Source organism: Myotis brandtii, unplaced genomic scaffold (genome assembly GCF_000412655.1).
Source record: "Myotis brandtii unplaced genomic scaffold, ASM41265v1 scaffold253, whole genome shotgun sequence".
Taxonomy (NCBI): Eukaryota; Metazoa; Chordata; class Mammalia; order Chiroptera; family Vespertilionidae; genus Myotis; species Myotis brandtii.
Window position 1 is genome coordinate 649,130 of NW_005359590.1, and position 8,092 is coordinate 657,221.

Sequence of the window (8,092 nt, forward strand, 5' to 3'; positions counted from 1 at the left end):
TAGTTTTTATTAAGTAAATTAGAATAGTGTAATAGTTTTCTATTGTTTTTGGAACAAAGTACCATAAGCTTAGTGTCTTAAAGCAACAAAAATGTATCATCATTATGCTAAGTGAAATAAGCCAGTCAATGAAAGAAAAATACCACATGATCTCACTCATTTATGGATAATTAAGACCATTATAAACTGATGAGCAAAAATAGATACAGAGGCAGAGCAACATCAAACAGACTGTCAAACGACAGCGGGAAGGCCGGGAGGGGAGGGTAAGAGATCAACCGAAGGACTTGTATGCATGCATATAAGCATAACCAATGGATACAAGACACTGGGGGGTAGGGGAGGCCGGGGGAAGGTCAAGGGGGAAAAAAAGGAGACATATGTAATACTCTTTGTAATACAGGCTAGGGAGGGTTGGGGGATGTGAGGGGGGTAAGAGATCAACCAAAGGACTTGTATGCATGCATATGAGCATAACCAATGGACACAAGACACTGGGAGGCATGGGAGGCTAGGGGAGGGTCAAGGGGAGAAAAAAAAAGGAGACATATATAATACTCTTTGTAATACTTTAAGCAATAAAACAATTTAAAAAAATGTATCATCTTCCATATCTGGGGGTCAGAAGTCCAAAATAGATCTTTTTCACCAGGCTGATATCAAGGTGTCAGTAGACCTGTGTTCCTTCTGGGGCAGTGGTCGGCAAACTGCGGCTCACGAGCCACATGCAGCTCTTTGGCCCCTTGAGTATGGCTCTTCCACAAAATACCGGCTCTTCCACAAAATACCGAATTCTGCGCATGGGCCACAAAGTTTCAATCGCACTGGACATGCGCGCCCGCACGTGGTATTTTGTGGAAGAGCCACACTCAAGGGGCCAAAGAGCCACATGTGGCTCGCGAGCCACGGTTGGCCAACCACGGCTCTAGACCGTCTTCACTCTCTCCATCAGGTAGAGTCCTGTGCACTCACTTTTTCAGCCCCATTCCAACACCACTCTTCTCAGAAGCCTTTTCAACCCTAGCAACGATGTCTTTTCTCTCCCTCAACATTAGTGTCCTGTTGATGTCCTGCAGATGCACCTGTGTTGTAAGCATGTCTGCATGAACTCTATTTCTCCCCACTAGACTCTCAGCTTGTTCAGGCAGTGACTGCATTTTATTGCACCCGCACAGACTCTCAATGCTGTGTTGGAATCCTGGCTCTGCCACTTGCTAGCTTGTGGCTTTGAGCAAGTTTCTTAAGCTCTCTGTGCTTCAGTATCCTTATCTGATAAGTGGGGTTAAATGATGTAACCTAGTCAATAGGGTTATGGTGAGGATTTACAGAATAAAAGACAGGGGCTAGCATTTTAAGCACTAGTTAGCATTTGTTGAACTTTTTTTTTAAAATATATTTTTATTGATTTCAGAGAGGAAGGGAGAGGGAAAGAGAGATGGAAACATCAATGATAAAAGAGAAGATTTACAGAATAAAATACAGGGGCTAGCATTTTAAGGACTAGTTAGCATTTGTTGAACTTTTTTTTAAAAAAATATATTTTTATTGATTTCAGAGAGGAAGGGAGAGGGAAAGAGAGATGGAAACATCAATGATAAAAGAGAATCACTGAGCCCTAACCGGTTTGGCTCAGTGGATAGAGCATCGGCCTGCGGACTGAAGGGTCCCAGGTTCGATTCCGGTCAAGGGCATGTACCTTGGTTGCGGGCACATCCCCAGTAGGAGATGTGCAGGAGGCAGCTGATCGATGTTTCTCTCTCATCGATGTTTCTAACTCTCTATCTCTAAGAGAATCATTGAACAGCTGCCTCCTGCACGATCCCCACTGGGGATCAAGCCCAAAACCTGGGCATGTGTCCTTGATGGGAATTGAACCCGGGACACTTCAGTCCGCAGGCCAACGCTCTATCCACTGAGCAAAACCAGCTAGGACTACATTTGTTGAACTTTTGCACATCTGGGTGCTTAAGAATTTATTACCATTTATTTTGGGAGAACAGAGACTTAAGTGCCACATGATTCTCCCCAAATTGGAGGAGAACCAGGTTTAGAACTTACATCACTTCAACTCCACTTCCCAGATACCCCCACTCATGAGTTGGAAGGAATATATTTATCTTATTTGAGTGTTTTGTCTTTTTCTTAAGTGGGAGCCTGGAGTCAGGCTACCTAATTTTACATGCTCTGGCTTTAACATATAGGAGATGATTTGGGCAAAATTCTCAGCCTGTAAAATTTTCACATTCTGCATCATATCTGGCAAACCCTTAAGTCTCAGTTACAAATTCTTCGATGCTAAACCTACAAGCTACTTGAGAGCAAGCTGCCAATTTCTCTCAATGACATGAAATTCCTGTAGTATCTGGGGGACCTCAGCTACCTCTGGCCGATCCATGGCATTATTCCCGGTTACCTTGCTCTTTTACTTGGATTTGGACTTGCTAGGGGACCGGGATGTCGGTCTCCAAAGTGCCTTCGATGATACAAATATCTGTCTTAGGTTTAAGAGAAAAATAAAATGACTCCAGCTAATAAAATTAGCTGGCTGGTAGCTGTCAGAATGTACATCGGTGATTCAGTTTGGTTCAACTGTCATCCCCCTGGGGCAGAAATGGAAATCTCAGTGGTTTGAGAACCCTTCTTTGCTTCAGGAAACCACAAGTTGCAGTGCAGATCCCGTGACAGTATCGCTTGGAGAAGTAGGGCAGAGAACCTCGGGCAGCCTGAGAAGACGGGAGGTACGTGAACTCTGCACTGGTTGGATTTCACGTCATTCTCTGGCTCAAAAATCTCAAATGGCATTCTACTGCCAACAGGATGAATCTAGACTTTTTGGCCTTCCTTATAAGATCTGCTACAAACCAAGTTCAGTTTACTTTTCTGGCTTTATGACTGCCCCAGCCCCGCCAGAAGCCACACACCTCTTGTCATCATTCTCTAAACAAGTACCCATATGCTATGGTTTCAGTGAGGCAATGCTAAAGTGTAATGTTAAGGGGGGAAATAGTCATATTCCACTTCTAACCTCATGGGGTAGATGATAATAACAATTACTTTATACCAAGCATCGTACAAAAAGCACTTTACACACATTAACTCATTTTAACCTTCAAAGCCTAATCCCCATCCCATTTTATCAATAAGGAAACTCAGGTGTTAAGGAAATTGCCCACAGTTCTATAGCTAGAAAATGTTGCAGCCAGGATTCCAACCCGAACCTGGCTTCTTAACCCAGTGGTTCTCAACCTGTGGGTCGCGACCCCTTTGGCAGTCGAACGACCCTTTCACAGGGGTCGCCTAAGACCATCCTGCATATCAGATATTTACATTACAGTTCATAACAGTGGCAACATTACAGTTATGAAGTAGCAACGAAAATAATTTTATGGTTGGGTCACAACATGAGGAACTGTATTTAAAGGGCCAGAAGGTTGAGAACCACTGTCTTAACCGGTTTGGAGACACTCGTTCCCAAGGAGGGATTGCTCTATTGACATTTGAACCTCCAGGAACTTTTACTGCCTCTGCCGACTTTGTAAGACTTTGCTGGCTGAACCTGAGCCTTACAAAGGAGAAAATGGACCACGTCTCCCTTAAAGCCAGTGTGCTCCCCAGAGCACAGTGTGCATTATAATTTGATAACTGTCTTTATTTTTGCTACACGGGACCAAACAAAGCTAGGGTTTCTCTGTATCGTCGGCCTTGCTGAGAACGCTTATTGAATTACAAGTTCCTGTTTATGTGAGTTGTATAATCTAACTAAGCTTTCCGCAAGAGTGCACTGAGTTAATGAATAACAGCTGTGGGTAGCATGAAAAACAACTTGGTGGTACCTGGAGTGTCATCGCTGTGGTTCCCCACCTTGGCTGCACATCAGAGTCACAGGGGAAGCTTTTATAAAATACCAGGTGACAGGGCCCTTCCCAGACCTTGAAGTGCATTCTGGCCAGTGTGGGTGGGTGAGCAGGCATTGGTGGTTTTTGAAATCATGCCAGGTGATACTAATGTGTAGCCAGGGCTAGATCTCATGGGCTAGGGCAGTGGTCGGCAAACCGCGGCTCGTGAGCCACATGCGGCTCCTTAGCCCCTTGAGTGTGACTCTTCCACAAAATACCGACTTCTGCACATGGGCCATGAAGTTTCAGTCACACAGTACGTGCGCGCCTGCACATGGTATTTTGTGGAAGAGCCACACTCAAGGGGCCAAAGAGCCGCATGTGGCTCGCGAGGTGAGGTTTGCCAACCACGGGGCTGGAGAAAAAGGTGTGTGTTTATTTGTTTGGAGTGATCTGCAATCCTACATAATGATCCCAATCCCTAATTAACTTAAACCTTGAACAATATGGGTCCTTTTGAACCATCTAAAATGTTTTTTTAGAAATGTGAATAATGATAGTACTCTGTACACACACATGAGTTAATGAAACACAAAACATTTCAGATATGGGCTGTTCTTGGAGCCTTGTATATCCAGGCGAATCGAGCGTGGTTTGAGGGAGAGCATCTTCAGCCTCCCCGGGGGCTGGTTAGAACACCGGAAGTCAGGCCACCTGCTTTGACGAGATCCCCACAGCATGTGTGAGACAGCATGTGTGAGACAGCATACCTATGAGTCTCTGTCTCAGCCCCTCATTTTACACGTGGCGGGAGAGGAAAGAGGGTGCGAACAAGCTGCCGGACCTGGCACCCAGAGACTCCACTCCCACAGTGGGAGCTGAGGGGCCATGTCTCCTGATTCCTGGGCTGTGACTCTTCCACTACATCATGCTGATATGCCATAACAATTCCTGGCTTTCTTTCCCTGAGCGGGTCAAGATTTTAGTCCCTCTGTCTTAAGGATGTTCCCAGGATGTGGGACAGAAAATGGGTTTTTTAATAATTAAACTCATGTTTGATAAAGGGGGAAAGACTCCTATGACAATATGTAGACTTGTTCTGTCAAATCTAGTTTCATTTGGCCTCAAAAAGAAAACAGGTAGGACTACTGTACAATCTTCTTCTTAAAAGAAAGGAAGAAAATGCTTCAAGGATGGAGCCATAAAATGGAATTATTTTCTTTGAAGTGTAGTGGGTAAAAACAAATCTTAAATAACAAAGGTTGGGTTTCACACCCAAGAAAATGTCCACTTCTGCCCTGCTTCTAATGATTTGTTGGTATAAATGAGAGCAGGGGCAAAAAACTGGCAATGCATTTTTAAATCAAACAATGATCCTGCCCCAGTCCTGCAGATCAAACCGTATTTTAAGTCCCAGATGCTGTCTTTCAATGTCTTAGGTTTCTATTTATGAGAGGCAGAGGATTGTGGAAACATTTGTTTGAGTTCTCTGTGCAAGACACTTGGTAAGGTCCTAACATGATATTTGTAGATGGTCACAGTCCTCAGCGACCTATTGCTAACCCTGCTGCTGCTGTAACAAATGAGCACAAACAGTGGCTTAGCTTATAATGTCTGCATTATCTTAATGGTTCTGGAGACCAGAAACTCAAACCATTTCTCACTGGGCTGAAATCAAGGTGTTGGCAATGGGAGCTCTAGAGGAGAACCCATTTTCTTGCCTTTTCCAGATTCTAGGGGCTGCCTGCATTCTCTGGCACGTGGCCCCTTCCTCCACATTTAAAGTCAGCAGTACAGCATCTCTCCTCTCTGTCCTCTGCTTCCATCCTTGTGTCTCCTCTCTCTGACTCTGACTCTGACTCTCCTGCCTCCCTCTTAATAGGACTCGCCCAGCAATTCTCTGACTCTAACTCTCCTGCCTCCCTCTTAATAGGACTCGCCCAGCAAATCTTGGAAGATCTCCCTATCTCAAGATCCTTAATAGTCACATCTGCAAAATCCCTTTTTGGATATAAGGTAGCATATACCCAGGTTCAGGGATTAGCATGTGGACGCCTTTGGTCGGGGTGAAGGAGGTGGGGGTGGTGTTACTCACTGTAGGGGGGCCAAGGGTGAGATACAAATGGCTGGGAAATTTTCTGAGATACAAATGTATGTGTTGCTTCCTGTATTTCATTCTTTATGCTCCCTCACTGACTTTGCCTCCGGCCGGACAGAAAGCAGAAGTTGCTGGCAAGACACTTCCCTTTCTTTGATTTTTAAAGGCCCAAGTGCATTGAGGAAGTGGTGCTGGGTGGCCTGCAAAGAGAGGCGAGGTCTTCAGGGCTAGCTTCGTGGGATTAGGAGTGTGGAAACTCTAGTTCCCTGGAAGTCACGAGACCTCACAGAAAGGATTGCATGGCTCTTGGTTTTGCCTGGATTCCAGTGCTCGCGGGCATAGCACAGAATCGGCATAGCTGATAATCAGGAGACCATGGGATGTCCTGGCGACCGACCGACCGAGGTGCAGAGGAACCTCCCTGGGGTCTGAGTCCTGCAGGAGGGCCAAGAACTAGAGATCGAAATACACTCCAGCATGGCATGACGGGGACTTGGAATTCAAGTAAATTGGTTTGAGGAAATAAAGAAATACAATATTTTTTGCCCAAGTGTCTAAACCATAAATATAAAATGAAATAAGATCAGTGCATAAAAGGCATATAAAGAAAGTGGGTAAGTTCCTTCATTCCTCACAGCTCTAAGTCTAGAGTGAGATGCTTTCAGATGATAGGGGATTACACTGCAGTGCACTATGCATACTCAGGAAGGAAGTGCAGGATGCAGAGGGCACCTCCTTCTAACTCAGGGGTCAGGAAAGACTTTCTGAAAGAATGGACATCTAAGCTGATTGGGAGATGATAAGTGTTTTTTTTTTAAAATTAAGTTTATTGGTGTGGCATTGGTTAATAAAATTATATAGGTTATGTGTACAATTCTATCATACATCATGTGTATACTGTATTGTGTGTTCACCTTCAGTCAAGCCTCCTCCCATCACCATTTATCCTCCCCTCTACGCTTTTCTACTTCCCCACCCCCTTTTCCTCGGTTGGTCACTATACTATTGTCTGTGAGGTTTTTTTTCTTAATCCCTCCACTTTTTTTCACCCAGCCCTCTTACCCACCCCTCCTCTCTGACAGCTGTCAGTCTGTTCTCTGTACCTATGAGTCTGTTTTTATTTGGTTTGTTTGTTTATTTTGTTCATTCGATTCCACCTGTGAGTGAAATCATATGGTATTTGTCTTTCTCTGATTGCCTTATTTCACTTATCATAATACTCTCCAGGTTCATCCATGCTTTTGCAAAAGGTAAGATTTCCTTTTTTTTTTTTACAGCTGAGTAGTAGTCCATTGTGTAAATGTACCACAGCTTTAAAAAAAATTTTTTTAATTGATTTCAGAGAGGAAGGGAGAGGGAGATAGAAATATCAATAATGAGAGAATCATTGATTGGCCGCCTCCTGTACACCTCAAACTGGAGATGGAGCCCACAACCCCTGTATGTGCCTTTGACTAGAATTGAACCTGGGACCCTTCAGGCTGACACTCTATTCACTGCGCCAAACCAGCCAGGGCAGAACCAAGGTTTTGTTGGTAGGTTTGTGGTGCTTAAAATGCCTCTCCCTGCAATGTTTTTCAAGATCAGGAGATGGTTTGGTTTTCCAGGGCAATCTTCACATCATGATTGAATATGGCCAAACTATAATATTCACAGCAGTAGAGAAACAAATTCCTCCTTATTATGTTGTTTCTATTTGTTCCAGGTCCCAACTGGGGATTCCAGGAACTCATTTTTCTCACAATCTCCAAAATAAAAGTGCCTCCTCCCAGCCTCTCACTTCCAGCCCCTCACTTACAGGGGCCTGACTTTCACACGTGCCTGGTGACAGTGGTGGAAGATGGGGCCCAGGGCCTAGATCCTGGCATGGACTGGGCAGGAAGGAAAGGAAGCATCTGTGTAGTTGGTGGGAAGGAAGAGAGAGCAGGAGCAGTGAGGCAAAGGCCCCTGCCTGCCTCTGGCAGTGCAGGGCGGAGCTCCCAGGGCTGTGGTTCCTAGGAAGGCTATCTCCCTGGGGGAGGAAGGAGAAGCGGGTGCTGGCAGAGCACCTCTGCTTTTCCTACAGGGATTATAACAATCTATAGTATTCATGATTCTTTAAAGAAAATTTTTTTTTCAGAGAGGAAGGGGGGGGGGGTGGGGAGGGGGAAGGGGGGGA

At 44.9% G+C, this 8,092-nt stretch overlaps 1 long non-coding RNA gene across 1 annotated transcript in view; it reads right to left on the reverse strand.

Annotated features, from left to right (window-relative positions):
• Positions 1–840: 840 nt before the first annotated feature.
• The window catches only part of LOC106726364, a 25,092-nt gene continuing 17,840 nt past the window's right edge, over positions 841–8,092 (reverse strand). The window contains exon 3 of the long non-coding RNA XR_001362423.1: positions 841–934. This is a non-coding gene — a long non-coding RNA (uncharacterized LOC106726364). The remainder of the gene's footprint in view (positions 935–8,092) is intronic.